At 45.0% G+C, this 24,303-nt stretch overlaps 1 long non-coding RNA gene across 1 annotated transcript; it reads right to left on the bottom strand.

Annotated features, from left to right (window-relative positions):
• Positions 1–12,561: 12,561 nt before the first annotated feature.
• On the bottom strand, positions 12,562–23,806 carry LOC138250566 (uncharacterized). The gene is made up of 3 exons (XR_011194988.1): positions 23,656–23,806; positions 20,570–20,627; positions 12,562–16,491 (listed from the first exon to the last, which is right to left on the bottom strand). It is a non-coding gene; the product is annotated as an uncharacterized lncRNA (long non-coding RNA).
• Positions 23,807–24,303: the final 497 nt, after the last annotated feature.

Below are 24,303 nucleotides of genomic sequence, written 5' to 3'. Positions count from 1 at the left end.
CGAAAAATAAATTAGCTTGGAACCGAAAGGCAGCACTGCAGACTGGAGGTGGAAGTCCCGCACCCCACGAGGACCTAGATGAGCTGAAAGAGATTGTGGCAGCTGTCATCCCAGAGGAGCTCGTTACTGGAGTCGCAGGACAGCGCAGACTTCCAAGACCTATCACAAATGCAGGTTAAGTTGGGGGAGGGGGAAATCTTGAAACTAACAAATGGCGGGCGGGAACAGGGGGGCAGACAAATAGGACACACTGAATACATGCAAAAGGCTTACATTGGAACACAATAATGCCCAAACGAACAAGTTACTTACCTTTGGTAAAAAGGTAAGTAACTTGTTCTTCTGATGGATACAACTACCTGTGGATTCCTCACCTCAAGAATAGAGTCCCAACGCAGTACCACCTCCAGAGGTGGGTGCCTGAATGGTCAAACCAAGAAATCCTGCAGCACTGAGAGGGCAAAATGGCCATCCCTCCTGACCTCAGAGTCCAAACAATGTTTGACAAAAGTATGGAGGGACACCCACGTTGCCTCTTGGCTAGGGGTGTCCCTGTGGTTGACATCTGCAAAGGCCGACAAAGCAACCTTAGCCCTAGTGGAATGAGCTCGGAGTTCTACAGGGGTTCTTTCTTTGCTAAGGAATAACAAAGTTTGATACAGAGAATGACCCACCTGGACAGCGTTCTCTTGTGGACTGCTCTGCCTCTCATCTTCCCCACGTATCCAACGAAGAGCTCATCGTTTTGCCTGAACTCCCTCGTCCTGTCGACAAAGAAGCTCAACGATCTTCGTGGATCCCACCCGTGGAGCCTCTCTTCCTCCTTGGATGGAGGAGGCAGAGGGTAAAAGGAAGAGAGAGTAACGGTCTGCCCCAAATGAAAGGGTGTAACAATCTTCAGGAGGAAAGCCGCCTTGGTCCTTACCACCACTTTGTCCCTAAAAAAGGAAAGATATGGGGACTCTACACTAAGAGCCTGGAGCTCACTCACTCTTCTGGCCGATGTTATGGCCACTAGAAACACAGTCTTTAAAACTAGTAATTGTAAGGAACAAGAATGCATCGTCTCAAATGGAAATCCCATAAGAAAGGTCAATACTAAATTAAGATCCCACTGAGGCATAACAAACGGAGTGGGCGGAAACTTATTAGTGAGACGCTTAATGAATCTCAACACCAAAGGTGACCGAAACAGAGAGGGTTGGTCTGGGAGACACAGAAAAGCCGACAGCGCTGATAAATAGGCCTTAACAGTGGCAACTGCACAACCTTTCTGTGCCAAGAAAGCAAATAATAACACAGACAAGTGAGCATTCAAGGGATCAATTTGGTTCTCTCCACACCACCTAATCAATCTATGCAAGCAGGTGGGCCAGATTTGTCAGTTGGAGTGTCGCCTGGCCGATCAAATAACATCCACCACCTCCGGCGGGAGAGAAAAGGAACTCAGATTGCCCAGTTCAATCTCCAGGCATGAAGGTGCAGGCTCTGGAGGTGGGGGTGTAGAACCGGCCTGTAAGGAAATGGCTCCCTGTTGCAGTTACCCCCACTTTTTGCCAGATATTGATGCCGACTTGACTGAGAAGTGTGCCGGGACCCTGCTAACCAGGCCCCAGCACCAGTGTTCTTTCACCTAAAATGTACCATTGTCTCCACAATTGGCACAACCTTGGCACACAGATAAGTCCCTTGTAAAAGGGTACCAGTGGTACCAAGGGCCCTGTGACCAGGGAAGGTCCCTAAGGGCTGCAGCATATGTTGTGCCGCCCTAAGGGACCCCTCACCCCAACACATGCACACTGCCATTGCAGATTGTGTGTGTTGGTGGGGAGAAAAAGGCAAAGTCTACATGGCATCCCCCTCAGGATGCCATGCACACAAAATACTGCCTGTGGCATAGGTAAGTCACCCCCTCTAGCAGGCCTTACAGCCCTAAGGCAGGGTGCACTATACCACAGGTGAGGGCATAGCTGCATGAGCAACATGCCCCTACAGTGTCTAAGTCTATTCTTAGACATTGTAAGTACAGTTGTGGCCATATTAAGTATATGGTCTGGGAGGTTGTCAAAAACAAACTCCACAGCTCCATAATGGCTACACTGAATACTGGGAAGTTTGGTATCAAACTTGTCAGAATATTAAACCCACACTGATGCCAGTGTTGGATTTATAAAAAAATGCACACAGAGGGCATCTTAGAGATGCCCCCTGTATTTTACCCAATTGTTCAGTGCAGGACCGACTGGTCTGTGCCAAGATCTCACCTTCCTCAAAATGCTACCTGTCATACTCCTCTTCCACCAGCAGTCGTAAAGCCAGTCTCCTGCATCGGAGTCTGGACTCGAGTCCCGGCATCGATAAGGCGTCGGCCGACCCCAAAGATCTTCTATGGCGCCGATCCTCGGAGCTATCCGACGCAGGACCCTCCGGCGCCACAGGCAACTTCACCGTCGACTGGATCCGTGGCGTATCCAACGGTGCCGCAACATCAGATGCCGTCAGCATCACTGGCCTTCTGGGCGACGCCAAGGGCATCCGCACCGAAGCAGTTCCAGAAGGAAGAAAGGGCATAAAGGGTGTCAGCTTGTAAGGAGCCAGAGCACCCAGGTTAAAAGGCCAAAAGGACCTGTCGGACCCGCATGCCCTCCACCAGGCGCCATGGTGGCAAAAATATTAAACATTGCATTAAAAAATGCAGCGGGGTCCGTGCCCGGTGCCGGGAAAGCCGTATAAGTTTGAGTAACCGGTGCCGGAGGGGAAGCCGATGATGGTCCAGGCATCTCCTGCTTTGCAGAAGCCCTCGGCTCCTGATGTGGTTCGACCTCAAATACCGACAGTGGAGACGTCGGAGGTGGAGGCATGACAGTCTGGCTGATCTCCCACGTCAGCCGGCGCCGAGCTGATGGCGATCTTGAACGGGAACGTTCCCTGCTCGATAGACGCCGTGATTCATGACAACTCCGAGAATCCCGATGGCGCCGATGAGTCTTCGAAGATCTTGAAGAGGACTCTCTCCGATTATGTCTCTCCTTCCTCTTCTTAGAACGGGCAAGAAACAATTTTGCCTCTCGTTCCTTAAGGGCCTTAGGATTCATGCGCTGGCATGAGCCGCATGACTCGACCTCATGGTCTGAACTAAGGCACCATAAGCAATTTTCATGGGGGTCCGTGACCGACATTCGACCCCCACACTGTTTACAGGGTTTGAAACCAGACTTCCTCGGTTGTGACAGTTACACCGGAGTGAAATTGTAGCTCCCTGGTTGCCTCGAAGAAAAACCGTTACTTGAAGGAACAGAAAAAGGGGAACTGACGTCTGCATGTCAAAAAGGGCTTCTTATTGTCTGGATGACATCATACGGCGTCACGTGGAGTCAGGCAATTGTGACATCATCGTCGACGTGCAGAGCTAGAAGAAAATTTCCGTTGAAGGTGGCGCGTGGGGTAAATTCTTGAGGTGAGTAATCCACAGGTAGTTGTATCCATCAGAAACTTGTAATGTGCTCACACCTTTCCACCTATATGCACAGACTACTATCTAACCCATGATTTAAATAAAGGTACACTGTTCCATTATAAAGAAAGAGATAAGCCTACCGAAAGAAATTAAAAGTAGCGACTAAATACTGAGTGAATTCAAAAGAATTCAGGAGGGCCCTCAAGCACCCACATGGGTGACAGGTATCATCATCGGGCTTACTCCTCACCAGACTGGTGCTGCAATGTCTGGCGGGCTACCCAGAATTCTGGGTGGCACTCAACCAATGTAAAATTACTCACAGCAAGGGTCTGGGTAAGAAACTGAATAAAGTGCGGAGAGTGTAGGAAAAGAAAACAGGATTAATAAAATTGGCTCTGAACCTGAGCCATTATTTTAATATGATAGGAATTGGGTTCAGGCCAAGATTAAAAACAGCAATATAAGAGTGTTGTTGGGTGTAATGTACCATTACACTCTATAATTAGGGAAGGTAGTTTACCTAATCCGACATGGTCAACATGTTTCGCGTCTATGGTTGGTCACAAGGTTATCCTATGACGCTTCTTCAGGACCCACGAAAACCTTTGATTGTTATACTACTTCTCCTATGTGTCAAAATATTTTTTAACTAAGTGCACATCTAGTCACTTACAGGGTAGAAGACAGAATATGTCTAAGTCAGTTGGTCAGTACAGTCGCCCTGCATATAATCAGAAAAGACATAAAACAATTAGTGCCGGTGGCTAACACAGAAAAAACACTCAATCTCAAGCCAAGATAGTGACAACCACCCTGAACCAGTGAATAATGAATAGTTATCTGAAAAGATTTTCAAAAAAGATAAGTTTCAGCAATGCTTATGCTTACCATCCCATATTAGAGATTGGGCTCCCTGGGTCTGCGCTAGCATCAACCAAGGAGAATGAACTAGATGAAAGTGATAATGATATGTGATAATTTTGCACCGCACAGACGTATATGAAAGCATGGTGTTGAACATGATAACATATTAATAATGGGAATGAATCACTGATTTCAATATTCAAAGCATTTGTGCACAATTGTCTACATATGTATACTCGTTGATAGTGTTCGAAAAAGGCACTCTTGTAGAAAGGTATATATCTTATGCTGACTAGCAATGTTTCAAACCTTCAATGGTTACGATGTTATTTATCTGCGTAATCATGTAGGAATTGGATTATACTGTGAGAGTTTATGTTTACCTAGACACTGCGATTACACACTTATTCTAAAAAAAAGGGAACCAAGTGTATGCCAAAACGTATGAAGGTATCAGTTGTGGCAAGTTATTCTAAGAATAAAAGGCCGTGTGAACAGTCGGCTAGATGGCGCGTAACTAAAGTCATCTTTAGAATTCAAACAAAGCCGGAAAATAGCTGAAAAATCCCCCGATAATCCCGCACTTACTTCCAATGTTCCTCGGTTCAACAGGAACCTGCCCTTCGCCGCGCGCCCGTAGACGGCGTGTAGTTGCGGTACGAGGATTTTTATGTTAACATCGAGAGGCGAGGCCGTACCGGAAACAACCAGCTGGTTGTTCCGAGTAATAAAAATAGTCGATGGACTAGTATTGCAGCGGCCATCTTAGGGGATCCATAAAGGACGGATCCAAACACCATTGGGAAGGGGAAGTCGACTATGGGGGCCATCTTCTATCGTTTGAGATAATAATAAGGAGGTTTGTAAAAATCCGGAAACACTACCCAAAAATAAACCTTTTCTTTGTTTTTTGAAGAAAGCAATTTTGTACATTAAAAAGATATCAGAGGCGTTGTTGCCAAATTTTTATTGGAAGCTTGGAGTTGAATGTAAATTATTTATTATATTTAAGTATGGGGGAAAAAAGGGGAATAAAAGAGAATGGAGACAAGTCAGGGTCAGTCTGACAACGTAAAATCTAGTATTGCTGGAATATAATAGCCCTTATGCTTTCTAAGGTTAAGGTGTTAATAAATTCCAGGGTATGTCATCGTTCAGTCCTTCTTTGTGGGTTTTCAATCGGAAAACCCATCTTTGTTCGGTCTTAAATAGTACGTTGGGGTTGTTACTGACATTTCTTGGTACTTGTAACACTATCCACCACATATCATCAGGGCTGTGTTTTGCATCAATGAAATGTGCACTGAGCTTAGTGGTAATGCGGGAACATCTGATATTACTCCGGTGTTCATTAATACGTACTTTGACAGGGCGAGTCGTCATTCCAATATATTTCAAATTGCAAGGACAGGAAACTAGATAGATACACTGTTGTGTGTTACAATTTGTATGTTTCTTAAGATGCCAAGTCCCAAAGTAGTCAAGATCAATGCTGTTTAGACGTTTAGTGAGAGGACAGACATTGCATGAACCACACGGGTAGTGACCCATCACTGGGGGTAAATTCCACAGTGTGTTTTGTTGTGGTGTCGAGTGTGGACAAGTAGGTCTCGTATATTCGTTGACCTGAAGGCAAAAAGAGGTTTAGGGATAACTGTTCCACCGCTCGGTAGTATATTCCACCGTTTATTAATCAACTTTTTAATGGTGTTAGACAGTGGAGTGAACGTGGAGACACACGTCAAACGTGTTTCCGGTTCCTTAGGTGTTGAAGTTAGCAGAGCTTCCCTATGGTTGTTACGTGCTCTTTTATAAGCAGTGTTAATGATCTTGTTAGGATACTGTCGATCCTGTAGTTTATGTTTCAAGTCTCGAGATTGAATGTCAAAGGTTTGGGTTGTGCTGCAATTGCGTCTTAACCTCAAAAATTGCCCAAATGGGAGATTGTCCCTCAATGCTTTTGGGTGATGACTATCGTACATGAGTAAACTGTTGCGATCAGTACTTTTATGGAAGGTAGTGGTGGTGAGTGTGCTGTTATCAATTTTAATCACCAAATCAAGAAATGATATTTGTGTAGGGGATGAGTGAGCAGTGAATCTCAGGAATGGGTCCAGAGAGTTAATCCAAGAGGTGAATTCGTCAATTTCATCACAAGGGCCATTCCAGACAATGAGGATATCATCAATGTACCTCTTCCATTAGGAAATCTTATTACGAAATGGGTTGGCAGTTTGTAGTATAAAAAGTTTCTCAAAGTTATACATATACAAACATGCCAGACTAGGGGCAAAAGTGCTTCCCATTGAGGTCCCTTGAATTTGATGAAAAAGAGAGTCTTCGAATTGGAAGAAATTATTTTTCATTGCTAGGGTGGCACACTGCATAATGAAGTGGACTGGGGTAGGGGATATCCATGTACTAGCAAGTAGGGCAGTTTCCACTACTTGTAAGGTCGAGTCCTGTGGAATGTTTGTATATAGGGCTTCCACGTCAAGTGTAATAAGGGCTTTTACTTCATTAGATGAATTAATGTTCTCAATCAAATTAAGAACATGAGTTGTATCTTTCAAAAAGGTACTGGATTCTCGTACCAGTGGTTGAAGGAAAAAGTCACAAAATACGGAGAGGGGTTCAAGTACAGACCCAATGCCTGATACAATGGGTCGACCAGGAGGAGGAAAAATTCCCTTGTGTATTTTCGGAAGACAGTAAAAGTATGGTGTCCTAGGGTGTGTAGTATCTAGGAACTCGGCTTCCTTAGAAGAGATCCATATATTGTTCTTAGCCTCTTCTATCATACATCTGATTGTTTTCTGTAGATCTGGAGTAGGGTCATGGATCAAATGGGCATAGTGACTACTGTCACTTAAAAGACGTAGGCACTCCTGTCTATACTCATCAGTGTTCATAATCACTATCGCACCCCCCTTATCAGCGGGTTTTATAGTGATAGACTGATCAGAGGCTAGATCTTTCAGGGCCTTCTTCTCAATGGCAGGTAAGTTCATGAATGGTCTGTTAGGGCAGATAGTGTCCAAATCTGCCATAACAGCTTTTTCGAAAGTTAACACCTCGACAGGAAGCGAGTGTGTAGGGGGAATGAAAGTAGATGGTTTTCTAAGTCCTGTATCATTGTTCCCAGGAAAACTCGGTCTATCTAAGAAGAAAAAATTTAGACATATCTTCCTGAAAAATTGTGCAAGTTCACAATTGAGGCGGAAGGGGTCTTCAGATGGAGTCGGAACGAAACCCAATCCTTTATTCAGGGCTGAAAGTTCATCAATAGAAAGATTTCTATTGGAAAGATTAACCACTAAGCTCTCGGTGGAGGAGGAGTTTTGCCCTGGCTTCGGGTAACCATTTGAGGTTCTTCTTTGTTCCAATGGACCCCTCTGCCTCTCCTTCTTCCTCTTCCTCTGCCCTGGCCGTGGCCTAAAAAAGGTACATAGGGTGGCATGGGGCGAGGTTGGAAGAAAGGGTAAGGTGGTTGCCAGAAAAGAGGTTGGTTAGGAGGATATGGTGGTTGGGAATACATGGGTGGGTGGTTGGTTGTATATGGGTGGTTGCATCCCGTCGTCAGTGCTCCATCCATCGGAGGAAGAACTGGTGCTGAAATTGCGAGTTTTTTTTAATAAGAAGTTGACGAGTCATCAGATGAACGAGACTGAGTATCTACATGGTAGTCCTCCTTAATATAGGGATAGACTTTCTCGCGATCGAATCTCCTGATATCTTTCTGTAATTTAGTTATTTTTTGCTGAGTTAGAAACTCCCTCGTCTCATTCAATTCTGTGTTGATCTCAAGAAGACGGCTTTTGAAAGAGGACAGAGTTATGGTTGTTTTTATGGTGCTTTCAAGGCAGGTAATCGGGATCATGATTGATTCAGCCAGTCGTTTTGAAGCATTGATAATTAATACTAGCCAATCTCTGGTGCATTTCCATGCGATCTGTGCCCAGTCTTTTCGGAATGCCAGATCGTGTAGAAAGATCCTGGGTATGTTAGCAACCAAGAGACCACTAGGAGCAATATTTGCTCTCAAATATTCTGTCATTATTGTGCCGTGCATGACTGTTTTTATTAAGTCACGTTTGAGAGAGGAGAGTTTGTCCCAGTCTTCCTTTAGACTACCTGTAGGATTAGCCCCATCATTATCAAGTATAGATGGAGCCTGTAAGATCGCAGATACCGCCTCGTCATCGAAACTCAAACCTTGGAAATTATCCAATACTATCTAACCCACACAGCAATCCCTACACTGTTGTAACTAAACAACCTGTCCATTTCTAACGCTTATTGGGCAACATGTACAACGCTTGTTTCACAGGGTGGGCCAACCACTGCAAGACGCCTCCATGCTCCATTGGCCACAAAAGTGATCAGACAACATGGGGGGCATGTCTATGATCATCATCGGTGTTGCTGTACAAGTAGCTTCCATGGCACCAAGCAGCAAGGTTGCTTGTGTACTGAGAATGGTTGGTGTCGTCCACAAACTGACACCTTCATGCATCACATCAGCTACAAGTGGTCTCACTAGGGGCACATATTTACAAGCCATTACTGCAACATTAGCACCATACCGTATGATGCCAATGTGAACTCAAACTGCCCATTCCTCTTGTGCTACCTCAACGAAGTAGCACTACGCATGCATAGATCCACTTTGTACATCCTTCCACAATATGCCCGAGCCATAGATGACAGGAAATATTTCTTACGGAGGGAGGGAAGAACAAATGGGGTAGACATTCCATAAATATTGCACTGTGCCACCTGTAAACCTATTTTTTGAGGCCTGCCAAAGGCATATGTGAAAGTGATGCAATAATTTTAAGCAATTGACTTCCCTGTGCTTTTCTGCACTAGTTACATCACCTATGGCGCCAATGCAGCAAAGCAACATAATAGTGAAAACATCATGAGGCTGCTGGGTAAGTGTCCACCCTGGTGACCAGTAAAGTAAATAAAGTGGTTCCATGGTGTTGTTGGTTGGGGCAAGGGTGCTGCTAGGAAAATGGTGGTCTGGGATCAAAGTACCAAATACACAAAGTTTGCCCTATGTATGATGCAAAATGCAAGACACAATGAACAACTACAATCTTTGGAAATACAAACTTGTCACACACCCACTTACCACTCACACACCACCCTTGAGTTCCTGGACTACACCGAACCAAATACAGATGTGCAATATTTATAAAGGCATCAGAAACTGGGTGGGTTACACGGGTTGCATGGGCAGATCCCAGATATACACATGGAATGCCTACAACATGCAGTGTCATGAGTAAGAGGGAGACACTAGATTTAGGACAGGATAAGGTATGCAAAGTGCCTTACCGTGGCATGGTACTTCTGAGTTACTACTATCCACCACTGGCGTGTATAGTAACAAAAAGATGCATTGGTAGGAAACTATGATGTCTGTCAGGATTTTGCATCACATATGTACCCATTTATGATGAAAGACGCAGTTCAACCACTCAACATGCTGTGCTGCATCTTGTCAAACGTGCAGGAATGTGTAGTTGTCACGGGTAGTCAATGCAGCCCTTTATTAACCTAGGTTATGGCAAAACATATGACAGGCAATACCAACTTTGCCACACAAACTGCATGGTGTAGGGGTGTCCCTCTTGCCAGTCCTAATGCACATCTGCAAGAGGGTACACATCCTGCAAATTCAACTAACAGGAATGCTGTCTTCACTTACAATGAGAGTGAGGATGATTTTAACACATACTGAAAGTAGCCCACAATAGGATAACAACCTACGACTACAATCCCACCACTGATGTGGTGTCCAAACATCAACAAGCCTCAAAATGTGTAAGGTCCTCATACCACCTCACATCTGTTGTCTGAGTGATGGAAGTAGGTGAGCTTTCCACATGCATCGACATGGCCCTTTTGAGTCATGTGTCCAACCTCCTGCACCACACAACATAACGATGACCACCATGTGTATATGGGTGCAAACAGGAAGGTCTACCTTCCTGCAAAACAACACTAATTTCAGGATGCAGCCATCCTTGCAGCTGTGCAACAAGGAAACCTTTGATGCATGGATGAGTGCTGTTCTGCAAGAAAGGAGAAATTTCTGTTTGCACACACACACGAAGTGGCTGAATCTCAAAATGGGTGGTGCAGGATGCTGGGCACGCTCAAAGTGGCTAGGAGGATGCACGTTAACAGCTCACATCCTTAAATCACTCCAACAACCCACGTAGGGTGACAGAGGAGTCAGTGACTCACTCAAATATCTCTCAAAACAAATGTTAACTATGCTGTACATCTCCAAATGTGGTGTGCGCAAATCCCTAACAGATGACATGCAAATGTAAGTCAAATCAATGAAAGTGGGACAAATGCAGAAAAACATGATAAGGCAACCAAGGTGGGGGTAACGCACTGGGAAATGTGGACTGGCAGATTGTGCAAATGGTGACTCCATTGAGATGCTGCTCTGGTGACACATTGTGCCACTAGGGGTCCATAAATGTGTGCCTTGATGTGTGGGTCTGTACCTTGTCACAAGGCCATCAGTAGCAAGTAAAGATGACTCATGTCAACAGCCACCACAGTCCAATATTGATCTTACATTATCCAATTATAACGGATGAAGCCTTACCCCCTTGCAGAGCTGCCTGTCCTGGATTTTTCTGATGCTCTGGATGTCCAGCTGCCAACCATCAATGCTGACACTCCAGGATGTCCTGGGTTCCTTCCAGACACCATCTTCAGTCAGATGTTACCTTTCAGAGAACAGAGGTAGGAGTCCAGCACTAGCTGGCACAGCAGGAGCAGGTCAGGATAGAGATCATGGCCGGCAGCCTAGAAGGAGTGCAGAGGTGCCTCAGTTCAAATAAGGACAATTCTGCTGCCATCAGAAGCACCCACTCTCCGTTACGAGGACTCCAGCACTCCCTGGCCAACATACCTGCTGTCCTGAGGCAGAGGTTGGAACAACTGCCCTCCCAAGGTGGCAGTAGCATTATTGACAACAAGCTGGGGGCCATCCAAAATGTCCTCTAGTCCATGCACTGGGATATAGCCTCCCTCATTGAAAACATGGCTGCCTACACCACTGTCATGTAGCTGCTGTGTTGCGCAACCAGCAGTTCCTCCTTGCTGCAGCAATTCCTTTTGCTTTTCCACAAATGGCAGCTGGCTGGACTTTTGCTTCCACATCTGTATCCCCTGATGTGTAGGCGCCCCTCCCCCCCCCCCCAACTTCAACACCACCACCACCCATGGCACAGGAGGCACAATACACAGGATGAAGATGTGGAAGGAACAACATTCATTAGAAAACCCACTCAGTGGCTACATGAACAGTCTCGCTTTAGTTCTGTGCTTAAGATCATGCCAGTGTAGTGACAGCTGCCAACTTGCCTTTTTCGCTCCACCACTGTTGACCCATCATGCCTGGACTGCCATAGTCTCAATTCCTACCCATTGTCAAATTGGACACCTCCTCACTGATGCTCGACCCTCCTACAAGTTTCATTACATCTCCCTCACCCCTGGACTCTGGGCAGTCAATGGCTTGAGATCTCTCATGGGGTCAGTGCACTGTACATTGCACATCATCTGGTACAAAACTTACATGTGTAAATAAATTACAATAATCCCATATGTACTGTCATTTGCTGTGATTCATCAAATGTATGCATTGTGTGAAGCTAGGGCAATGACCACAGAACAAAAGGACGTGTGGCTTTCAGTCTGACACAAAGCCACACACAAAGACCCAAACATGATTAAGGTGACTGATAGCATTGTGGACTATGATAAAATGTCTCTGTCTTCCAAGCATGTGTCTGGAAGTATCCCTAATGATTGTACCAGTACCACATTGATGTGACCAACAAAATAGGCATATGTAAGACTGTGAGGGGCAGCAGTTTGTGCGCCAGTCTTCATTTCCCCAAATGAGGTGGAGTGCAATGTGCCAAACCTTTCAAGAATGAATGTTACAGAACTTAGCACAAACAAAAGATGTTGCATGGTTACCTGTCTAAGAATGTATATCCATACACAAACCAAGTGCCAGGAACTGTGCTGGAAAGTGTATTGAGTAGCTTTTGTCAAACTGCTGTCAGACAAGACTTTGGTTATAGGGACACACGGTCACATGTAAATCAATACTGAATGCATACCCAAAGGCATTTGTCCAAAGTGGCCAGGGCAGACATGATAACACCCAGTCAATCATCATGGATACCATATTCTAAAAACACGAAAGCGGTTTATTATTACTAAGAAACACTACCTATAAAGAAGCATTTGCAATGCAATAGTTCTCGTATTTTCTCGAGTTGGAGCCATTAGCGTTGTAAATTCCTAACAGGACGTTTCTTGCCACATACATTGAAATGAAAAGCAAAAACAGTGGACAAAAGTGAGCCAATTCAAAGAACAACGAGTATGAGCGAAAAGGAGAGACCCAAGAGGAAAACAATTTGCTCGCAGTCAAATGTATCAGAAATTGTGCAATTATCCATGCAACAGGGGCAGTCTCCAAGGCGGTAACAAAACAGCCCCAAGGAGGGACAAACGTAAAGCATTTATCAATGATGCTAAAGGATTTTTGAAAGGCAAGCCGACGAACGAGTGAAAGTGATGGGCGTGCAGTGGAGTGGTAAAACAAAAAAAACCAAAAAAAACAACAATACTGACAGGTCAAAGCGCTTGCGCACTTGACCTAAAAAGGTACAGGCTCTTTATTTGCTACCTACTTCAGCCTTACACAGGCATCTCAGACTGCTTTTAGCATGAGTACCTGTTTCCAAGGTAATCAAAGTATTTTTGAGGGAACGAGAAAACATGGCAGCTCGAGTATCCGACACCATCGTTGATAGGAAGGCAGAATTGCTTCCGCATCTATAAATACATCTTGCAACACAAGACCAGGAACCTGAAAAAGTGCCATCTTGTGTATTAGCGCCCCTTCTGTCCCTACCCCTTTGAAAGCACTAACCAGATCCAGTGCACATTAGTTTGCCAGCATGGTAGAAAAGAGGCCAGTCTCTGAGCCAGGATAGGTACTAAGGTATTCAATCTCTACTGTAATTTTTATTCACATTCTTGGACAGCGCCTTAATATTCATCCTAAGACCAGGTATCATAAAAGAATGTGTTGGGGTCTAAGGGACTATTCTACAATATTGTTTTGCAGTTGCAAATGGTGGAGTTTGCAACATTGTAGGCTTCACATTGCAAAACCCAAGGCAAGATGTACTAAATGTGCATTAACAGATGTCCCTGGCATGTGCAATGCACCTTTTAGACTTGACTAATGGCAAGGAAATGGGACCCTATGAAACACTTCCCCCTTTCCTTGCAATGAACCTTGGACTAGAAAAGGTTATAACCACAGTTGTGACCGGAAACAATTCTAAACCATTGCCGGGCTCCAACTGCAAAAAGAAGGCATTTTCCGTTCACTAAGTGAAGCTACTCATGAGCAGGGCCACTGGAATTATGCAGTTCGGTGGCTTCGTCATTATCCGATTTTATTGATTTGCTGCATATTACATGGTGACAAGTGTTCCTGCACAATGGAAGGCTTTTCGCAAAAGATTGACTTGTCATCTTTGTTGCTTACTGCTGGCATTTGGTTGTTAAACAGGTACCAGCAAGGTGAAATATTTGACCAGATGGTGTTGCCACGAGCACCAATAAAATCGCTGCATGCTTTCTCAAAACACTTTGGGAAATGGCAGCTTTTTAAATTTTATTTATTATTGGCTGCAGCCTCTCTCTAAGGAACAGGGAGTGAAATTAGGAAAATGCCATTTGTGAATAAAAATGCAAAGATGGAGCCTTTCTGTCCCTCAAAAGACTGCATCTTTGTATTTATAGACATTCTGAGGGGTTTGCAATAGAACCCGTAAAACATACCCAGCGACATATTGCACAGAGATGGGCATAGAGCCAGTGCAGCACAAAGGTATTTTTGGAGTATAATGTAGATACTCTGAAGACAAAAATAATAATTAAATTCGCTATGCTATCCGTGCCAAAAATACATTGAATCTCATTAATTGGGCATTTTGTTGTTCTACCTGTTTTGCTGTCATACAACTACTCAGGAAAAACAAAGTTGTCGGCTTTTTTTATTTTAAGCAGCTCTGTAATTAATGAGCTGGTATTTTAGGTTTTTTACTTTGTGATAAGCAGGATTTGAGGCCTGTTGGCAATGGCGGGATTTCCATAAGCTGATGTCAAACTCAGACAACTGCTACTTCGAATGTGAGGGGAAGGGGTGGTGCACCCTCTGCCAGATAGACGTGCAAGAGTATCCTGAGCAGTAAGTACCCAACTTCACATAAGCGCAGAAAGCGAGAAACGATGCATCCAAAACAAATGAAGAAACACTGTAGAAAAGCTGAACGCATCTTAAAAATTGCTGTGCAAAAGCAGAAAAGGCTTGGAATCACATTTTAATGTGGAAAAAGGCCTGAACTAGCATTTTGCACCCATACTAGGTCTCTTTCTGTAAATAAAGTTAGCTGATTACTGCAATGTACAAAAATCTATCCGTTAAGCTAACAGCTGGTGCATAGTTGACTTTGTCCCATGATTCACACATTTTTCTGTACAGCATTCTAAAAACTGTGGGTGGAGTTTGCAGTTTATAAGCAATTAAGGGAAAAAGTGCAGTCATGGCTAAACATAGGTTTTTGGCAGCTTTCCCTTTAACCTCCCTGTACTTTTCTGTATAACGTTATTAATGTAGGATAATTCCTTTCCAGTATCTACTCATTTGATGCTCTTAAAAATAAAAGCAAGCAAAGAAACCCTGAGGGAAAAAAAAAAAAAAAAACAAGACAAGCATGTTTGCCTTGCATTTCAACGAATAGCTAATGAAGTTAGCAAAGCAGCCTGAGAAGCTTTATGGCCCAAATAAAGATAGGCAATGCCATGAGTGACGGTAGGGAAGGGCCCGAGAGAGGGAGAGACGCTCTGCAAAGCAATGGCATATGGTGTTGGTTTAGTAAATTAAGCTTATTTCAGGGGCCTCTTGTTTAGTAAAATAAGCTTATTTTAGAAGCCGGGTACGAGGACAGCACTGGAATAAAGCCAAAACAAATGTCAGTGAGAAGGAAGGAAGTGAATGCTGCTGCAATAAAACACAGGCAGCTACCAGCCTAAAACATGCACACGTGCAGTGAAAGACGAACACCTAAGGAATGACAGAAATAGTCCATCACAGCAACAGGTAAAGAAACCTAATTGGAACAATACAGTAGTAGGCTACTGCTCTGAAACGGGGGGGGGGGGAGAAGAAGACAAGGGAGAAGGCAGAACACTAGTGAGCAATAATTTTTAAAAGGACACTATCAACAAATGAACTAGCTTCCTTCCACAGTATAAGTATACACCAGGTCGAACGCTTACGTTCGACCTAAAGACCTACTGCTATCTATGTAATCTAAACTTATCTTATGGAAGTAATGCCACACAATAAAACCACATAACAATAGGAGTAAGACAACATGAACTAAAGTTAAACAGACTAACTAAACCTAGTGCCTAAACAAATATATATTTTTTCAGTATACCCCACCACCCCAAGAAAAATCCTAAATCCCAGCCCCCTAACTATACTATTACCTCCAACTAACCTACTCTGTGCTACCTAACCTATGCCTACTCACCTAAAACTATTTACAATAGACACTAGGGGAAGGGAAAGTAATGGGAAGAGGACACTGTCCACACTTAAAGGTGTCTCAGCTTCTTCTCTATGGATTTCAAAAGTTTCTTGCTTCTTGCATTTCCCTCCTCCAGTTTGGCCAACCGTGCTTTGATCAATGCCATGTACATGTTGAAAACTGCCACAAAGTTTGAGCCAATGTCATCTGGTGATAGCTGTTCCTGGGATGCCGGTGTTGTATGGGCTGTGGATGTGGAGGGAATGGGACCTGCTGAGGCACCCCTGACCCTCTGCATTGAGCTGACACTCTTCTTTGAGATTCTTGAAAGCTGTTTTGCTCGTCTCCCACGTGGAAACGTCTGCCATGACCCCAAGGTCTTCTCCCTTTTGCACCGCTTGCCCATCCTGCGGTACCCTCTCTGGACCACCCAGATATGGCTGAACCGCTTTCCCCTCTTTTCAATGGCACGCTTCTGTGCTGGTGTCATTGTGGCCTCTAAAACATGAGGAGAACATGCTATCAAAAACTGCATTGGGTAGAGAAAGAACAAGTATGCAATGAAAACAGCCTCTTCAGATGACATGTTGTCCACCAGACATCCTAAAACAATATCAAGAACCAAGTCCATACTAATCTGCCCCCCCAAACATCTACGATATATTCATTTTGCAGGGATAATGACAATCCAATGTAGCACACTATCTGTGCACAAGCTTGCTATATTTCCTAAGTACCAGTTACTAAGCTGAATCGAGTCTGTCTGCTACTGTCAGCTATTTTGCTCATTAATCCGTCCCACCACCCACAAAAAAAAAAAGAAAAAAAAAAAAAAAAAAAAAAAGAAGAAGAGGTTCTATTTTGCCTAATTTCTCAATTCATCCCCTCCCCCAGATGAAACCAAAAACCCTGGGCAGCTCTAGAATAATTTGGAAAAAAGGACACAAATTTGGCATGAACTATAGTTTATGTGGACAAAACGTTACAGAGGCCTAAGCACAAACTACCCCAAATAACCAAAAAAGGCTTAGCACTGATCAGGGTTAAGAGAGGGCGAAGGAAAGTGTCCAATAAGATAAAATATAGTGCAGAGGAGTAGGAGAATACCTAAAGGCAATGGTCATAGGGAACTTGTGAGGGTGGATGACATGGAGACAACAGATTAAAAACCTGCATGTGACAAATAGCATGGAGAGGATGACAGTGTACCCGAGGGAGAATGCAAACATACTGGTGGAGAATGAAAGATATATTACTGAATACATTTCCTAAGTACCAGGTAAACACTCACCATGCACATCTCACATACACGTGATGGGACCATGCTCGCTCACAATCATGATTGTTAGATCTTGTAGATTCTTCTGCCCAAATCTTGTTTGCTACAATCCATAGACATCACATCCATCTGGAGAAGAGCTGAAATCTCTGTGTGTACCCAACTGACTGTAAGCCTTCTCAAAAAGTCTTCTTGCACAGCATGTGCCTCACTTCATTTCTAAAGAGTAGTGAAGAACGGGTGGTGCAAGTGTCTCATTGATAAGCCCCTTGAAGACCTCAACACATGTACATAAATTATACCATGTCCAGAGTAAATGTTTGCAACATGTGGGACACAGTGCAGTACCGTGCTGTGACTATGTTGTCAACATCCATACATTTGTGAAAACCTGCATCTCTGACACCTATCTCGACTGACATCACTGTGTTTCTGGGCATAATCACATTTTCCGAAGACTCACTAATCCATTGCAGCAACGTTGGCACCTGTGCATCATTCAACTCCTTCCACATCCTCAACATACCAGACATGATGTTGATACCCAAGTGTAGGCAAATGCCACTGTTGGCATGGTTAGCCTCTAACTTTCTGCCTTTTGTTGATGCTAGTTATGACTGAAAGTGTGCTGGGACCCTGCTAGCCAGGCCCCAGCACCAATGTTCTCTCCCTAAAACTGTACCTTTGTCTCCACAATTGGCACAGCCCTGGCACACAAGTCCCTTGTAAATGGTACCCCTGGTCTATAAGGGCTGCAGCATGTATTATGCCACCCTGGGGACCCCTCACTCAGCACATGCACACTGCCTCACAGCTTGTCTGTGCTAATGGGGAGAAAATGATTCTACTCACCTCAGAGTGCAATGCCCACAACCCACTGCCTTTGGCATAGATAAGTCACCCCTCTTCTAGCAGGCCTTACTGTCCTAAGGCAGGGTGCACTACACCACAGGTGAGGGCATAGCTGCATGAGCACTGTGCCCCTACAGTGTCTAAGCCAATTCTTAGAGACATTGTAAGTGCAGGGTAGCCATAAAGAGTATATGGTCTGGGAGCTTGTCAAACACGAACTCCACAGTTCCATAATGGCTACACTGAATACTGGTAAGTTTGGTTTCAAACTTCTTAGCACAATAAATCCACACTAATGCCAGTGTGGGATTTATTGAGAAATGCACACAGAGGGCATCTTAGAGATGCCTCCTGTATACCAGCCCAAATACTAGTGCTAGGCGGACTAGTTTCTGCCAGCCTGCCACATCCAGGTGGGTTTCTGGCCACATGGGGTGAGTACCTTTCTGCACTCTGATCAGGAACAAAGCCTGTACTGGGTGGAGGTGCTTCACACCTCTCCCTGCCGGAACTAACACCAGGCGGTGCGCCTCAAAGGCTCAAGCCTGGTGTTACAGCGCCCCAGGGAACTCCAGCTAGTGGAGATGCCCACCCCCTTTTGGCAGCAGGTCCTGAGGAGATAATGAGAAAAACCAAAGAGGAGTTACCCTCCAGCTAGGACAGCCCCTATGGTGTCCTGAGCTGAGGTGACTACTGCCTTAAAAAAATCCTCCATCTTCCTTTGGAGGATTTGCCCCACTATGATTAGGGATGTGCCCTCTTCCCACTCGGAGGAGGCACAAGGAGGGTGTAACGGCCCTCAGGGACAGTAGCCATTGGCTACTGCCCTCCAGCCCTAAAAACACCCCTAAATTGAGTGTTTAGAGGTGACCCTGAACCCAGGAAAAAAGATTTCCTGACTACCTGAACAAGAAGGACTGACCTGAAAACCCCGCAGAGAAGATGGAGACGACAACGGACTTGGCCCTGGCCCTGGCCCTACCGGCCTGTCTCTAGACTCAAAGAACCTGCAACAGCGGCACATCCAGCGGGACCAGCGACCTCTGCCGACTCAGAGGACTGGTCTAGAACTCAAAAGGACCAACAAACTCCCGTGGAAAGCAGCTCTGTTTAATCTACAAAGAAGAAACCATCTTTAAAGGGACTCCAGCCTCACTCCAGAAGAGTGAATCCACACCACTCTGCACTCACCACCCCCAGCTCGTGTCCAGAGGAACCAACACTGCAGCAAGGACCCCCCCAAGCGACTCCCGCGACGTGGACACCCTGAGACGACCCCCTTGCACCCCCCCCCAAACAGCGATGCCTGCAGAGAGGATCCAGAAGCTCCCCCTGGCGGCGACTGCTGGGTAACAAAGAACCTGATGCCTAGAAGAAGCACTGCACCCACAGCCCCCAGGCCCGAGAAACCAACTACCGGTGCAGGAGTGACCAGCAGGCGGCCCTTATTGTTGCCCATGCGGTAGCTGGCCTGAGAACCCCCCCCCCGTGCCCTGCCTGCAACATCTGAGTGACCCCCAGGTACCTCCATTGATTTCAATTACAAACCTGACACCTTGTTTGCCCACTGCACCCGGACGCCCGTGTCGCTGAGGGTGTGCTTTGTGGGCCTGTTTGTGACCCCCCCCCAGGGCTCTATAAAAAACAAAACATGGTCTGCTCCCAGAGGACGCAGGTACTTACCTGCTAGCAGACTGGAACAGGGGCACCCCTAGCCTCCAAAGGTGCTAATGCTATTTGGACCCTACTTTGGCCTCTGCAACCGACCGGCCCGGTGTTGCTGGGTGTTTGGGGTGGGCTTGAACCCCTAATGGTGGGCTGCCTATGCCCTGGAGACTGACTATGTAAGGGCTTTACTTACCTGCTAAACTAACTTGTACTTCCCTCCCCCAGGACCTGTTGATTTTTGCACTGTGTCCACTTTTAAAATAGCTTTTTGCCATTTTAGCCAAAACTGTGTGCGTTACTGTTTTACTTTAAAGTTCCATACTTACCTATGCCAAGTACCTTACAATTTATGTATTTACTTGAATTCTGAATCTTGTGGTTCAAAAATAAGGAAAATAAATTAAGAAAATAATATTTTTCTATATAAAAACCTATTGGCCTGGATTTAAGTCTTTGAGTGTGTGTTCCTCATTTATTGAGGGTGTGTACAACAAATGCTTAACACTACCCTCTGATAAGCCTACTGCTTGACCACACTACCACAAAACAGAGCAATAGTATTATCTAATTTTGCCACTATCAACCTCTAAGGAGAACCCTTGGACTCTGTGCACACTAACTGTCACTTTAAGACAGTATATACAGAGGCAACTCCCTACACCAAGGATGGATGATGGTGTCTTAATTGACACACATGCAATTTGAACATGGCACTGCACACATCATACTCTCACACACAACCCTTGGTCTACACGTGACATACAAGATGACACTTACTGACTGCACCAGGGTCTTCAAAACAGAAAACCTAACCAAGTGTTGGGTAGAGGCCCACCTGCAAGACATGACAGGAAGACATTGCTGTGTGACTGTTGAACAAAGAAAAGCATGGACAACTGTTACACATTCCACTTGTTTAGCTGAGTGACCTAATCAACTTAGTGTTCGGAATGACCAACTGGCATCTATAACGTTAGTCAGACAGACATAGTTAGCCTACACAAACATTTAAAGATATGGGATTCACCTATACATACATAGATTATAATTTTCTTGGGGAAAGAATAATGTCAACAGACATAAGATTAGTACTTTGTAATATATCTATGTGAAAATGGAGCAAGCACTCGGCTGCTTGACCATTTGCAACACCCTAGTACCACCACATTACTCCACCATGTGTGTGCTGTACTTGACATATGGCACGTTAGGAAATGGACGTTGTAAACTATGACATCATGTTGCCACTTAGCATCATATATGAAGGTGCCAAACTTGATAAGTCAAAATAGGCATATTGAAAAGAATGGGATTGTCATTTAACCAACCTGCCTCAGGCAAGCATTCAGGTTCACTCCAAAAACGATGCAGTGGAAACTAGTAGATTTAAATGCTCATTTTTTGTGTGCCTCCTACCGCAGGGATACACACCCTGCATTCATCATGCCCGGCGCAGGCATCATATAACACCAAAGTTTAAAACAGCCACAATGTGGCTACGTCACTGCATACAAAACAATGTTTAAACCTTTTCTATAAAGTGAACATCAACATAGGCTGCTCATAAGAGACATCACAGGCCAACCCAAGAGGCCACTGTCTACGTCTGAGCAGTCTTAGACTGTTTTATGGTACACTTTTAGCTTTCAACAATAACAATGTAGCCTCTCTCAGGGACTGCTTTATGCTAGTCTCCTTGCTGTCAAGTAGCAGCTGTTACCTTTCACTCAGTTCTGGCTTTTCACACTATGGAATGTTGCATTCTGCAACTTTTAGTTTTACTTTTAACCTGGTGAATAATCATGGGATATAAAATCCTGGCACGTAAATTGAGATAAGCTAAAAAGCCAGGGTACCTGCATATGTCCCACATAGCACGAGGCCACATGCAGCTTTGTTTGAAATACCAAAATGGGATATCAACTAAGTTGAAGACCAGACTTTATTTGTTGGCAGGAAAGAGATGCTAATAACAGTTGCTCCTAACACCACTATTGGCCTGATATACGAGTAGCAGATGCCTTACAGCTGTACTGTCATTGAGCAGGCTACATTGAATCGAGCGTGTCTGCTCCTGTCAGCTATTTTGCTCATTCCACCCCTCTACCCCCCCCCACCCAAAATTGTTATTTTTGCCTGATCTCTCAGTCCCTACCCTCCCCCCAGGTGAAGCCACAAACTTTGGGCAGCTCTAGAATCATCCGGATGTTCGAAAAAAGACACATATTTGACATGAACTATAGCTTAAGTCGACAACACATTATGGAGGCCTGGGCCCCAAATTACCAAAAAGGCTTAGCACTGTGAGGGGTTAAGAGAGGGCACAGTAAAGTGCCAGATAGGATAAAATATAGTGCAGAGGGGAGGGAGAATGCTTAAAGGCTATGATCAAAGAGAACTTGTGGGGGTGGAGGACATCTTATTGAGACAACAGATTAAAAACCTACATGTGACAAATAGCAAGGAGAGGATGAGAGTGTCTGAGGGAAGAGAATGCAAAAATACCTGTGGAGAATGAAAGATATTACTGAATACAGAGCTGCCAAATATCACCTTTGCAGGATAGAGCAAATGATAGGTGTGTGGGGATGATGTAAAGAGAACTGAGGAGACACCATAAAGGGTGGGTAACAAAAACAATATGGGGTTGTGGTGGCTACAACGTATCTGAGGGAGACTGAGGAGAGGGCTAGAACCTGGGGAAAAACAGAGGAAAGCTTACTTGAAAACAAGACGGACCGATGACTTGAGCAGGTGTAGAGCAAAGAGTATCTCAGTGGGGTTGGAGAAGAGGATAAGGAGAATGGAGGAGAGGGTGAAAGGGACAGGCATGAAAGTCATGGGGAGGAATACGTTGGGATAATTGAGAATAGATTGCTAGGAAATGGGTATCGAAGGGATGCAGTTGACAGCCTTTAGGATACCCAAGTGAGAAAGTACCCGAGGGGTGTGGTGGACGGAGGTGGCCTGAACGAAATAGAAAAGAGGCGAGTAAGGAATTTGGTCTGAACTTAAATCTAAGCCCTGGAAGAGCATCGACGCAATTCATACTTGTGATAAAAGTGTCACTCCAGGGGGTCACACTTACGACATTGAAGGTCACGTAAGTGCATTGCAAACATGGTAACGTTATAGGTAATTCCACTGAAAACTTGGCAGGCCGGAGCGGTGGTACAAAGACAGTGCTGGAAAAGGAGATCTAAACTGGAGTCTGTTATCCGATAATACAATCAGATATTTCTGATGAACTTCCAGTTTGACGTGGGAAGAGACCTACAAGTAACACAATGCTGACAAAGAAGATCGTTTTTCGCCTTCTAGGTGAAATTTCAGTGGCTTAGATTGCTTAGTAACAATTCCTCTCTGTACCCGTCGATATACAGGAGGAGTCACACTTGATCTGCAAGTACTGGGGGATCAGAACATCAGAAAGAAAACGCTTATTAAATAATAATTAATTATAGTCGCATTTATCGTTTTAACACCGCGAACAAGCACTAAAAAGCACGTTCTCTGCGTTTCCGCATCCAGCCCATGAAGGAACGGACATAAAAGGGCGGTTCCTTTTGAGAAACATACAAGGGGTGTTTTTGAGTAACTGGACACACGTCTTCGCTGCTCCAGCAGGTAGCGGAGGGTCTCACCGGACCCACCGCCTTCGCAGCACGCCCCCTCGACTGCTGACACGCAGACTAGGCGTAACTCCGACAACACGGCCTGCTTCAGACGGCAGGCACGAGCGGCGGCGTTTAAGGAGGCTTGTCCGAGCGGCGGTTTGAGGAGGCTTGTCCGAGCGGCGGCTGTTTAAGGAGGCTTGTCCGAGCGTCGCGGTGTGCGGTCGGCGCAGGCCTCTCTCTCGTTACCTGCGGGTGACTCGCTGGGCTTTCCTTCTAGAACTCGCCCGAAGCAGCAGCTGACAGTTGTGGCGTACAGGAAAAAGACGGTGTTATGCTGCGTACGCTTCTACGTCACGTTGGCGTAAAGGTCGTCACTGAAGCGCAGACGCTATGGAGACTGCTATTGGTAAGATGGCGCGTGCTGTGGGACGGTCAGCGCATGCGCTCCTGAGCCGAAGGACTCCCTCGGAGGCGGATCATTTAACGTGTCACGACCTGTCACTCGCATGAGCTTAAAAAATGACAGGAACCCTCTCCAGCATGTGGAGTGAGGCCACAGAGTGTGTCTCGCAGCTATTAATTCTATATCAGGACCGGAGGCTCGGATTATGCTTTCTCTTTCTTTACTGAGAAATTCACAGCAGCCAATTAAAACACATTTAAACAAAAAACAACATTTCCCAAAGTGCTCTAGTGTATAAGTCACATGCACCAATCAACCATAGTGACCTTAGTCCATAAAGTCCTTAACCTCGAACGTCATACCCTCTTTCTTTGCTGCTTCGCAGCAGATAAGTAACTTTTCACTTTATCTAAATCTTATGTCTATTTTACTGGTGTATTGAAGTTGAATTTCTTAAATGTAACAGGCGCTGCGAGTCTGCGTGCCTTTTA

Source organism: Pleurodeles waltl, chromosome 1_2 (genome assembly GCF_031143425.1).
Source record: "Pleurodeles waltl isolate 20211129_DDA chromosome 1_2, aPleWal1.hap1.20221129, whole genome shotgun sequence".
NCBI classification, from domain to species: Eukaryota; Metazoa; Chordata; class Amphibia; order Caudata; family Salamandridae; genus Pleurodeles; species Pleurodeles waltl.
The sequence above is the reverse complement of the archived record's forward strand: the minus strand, read 5'-3'. Positions and strand labels throughout refer to the sequence as shown.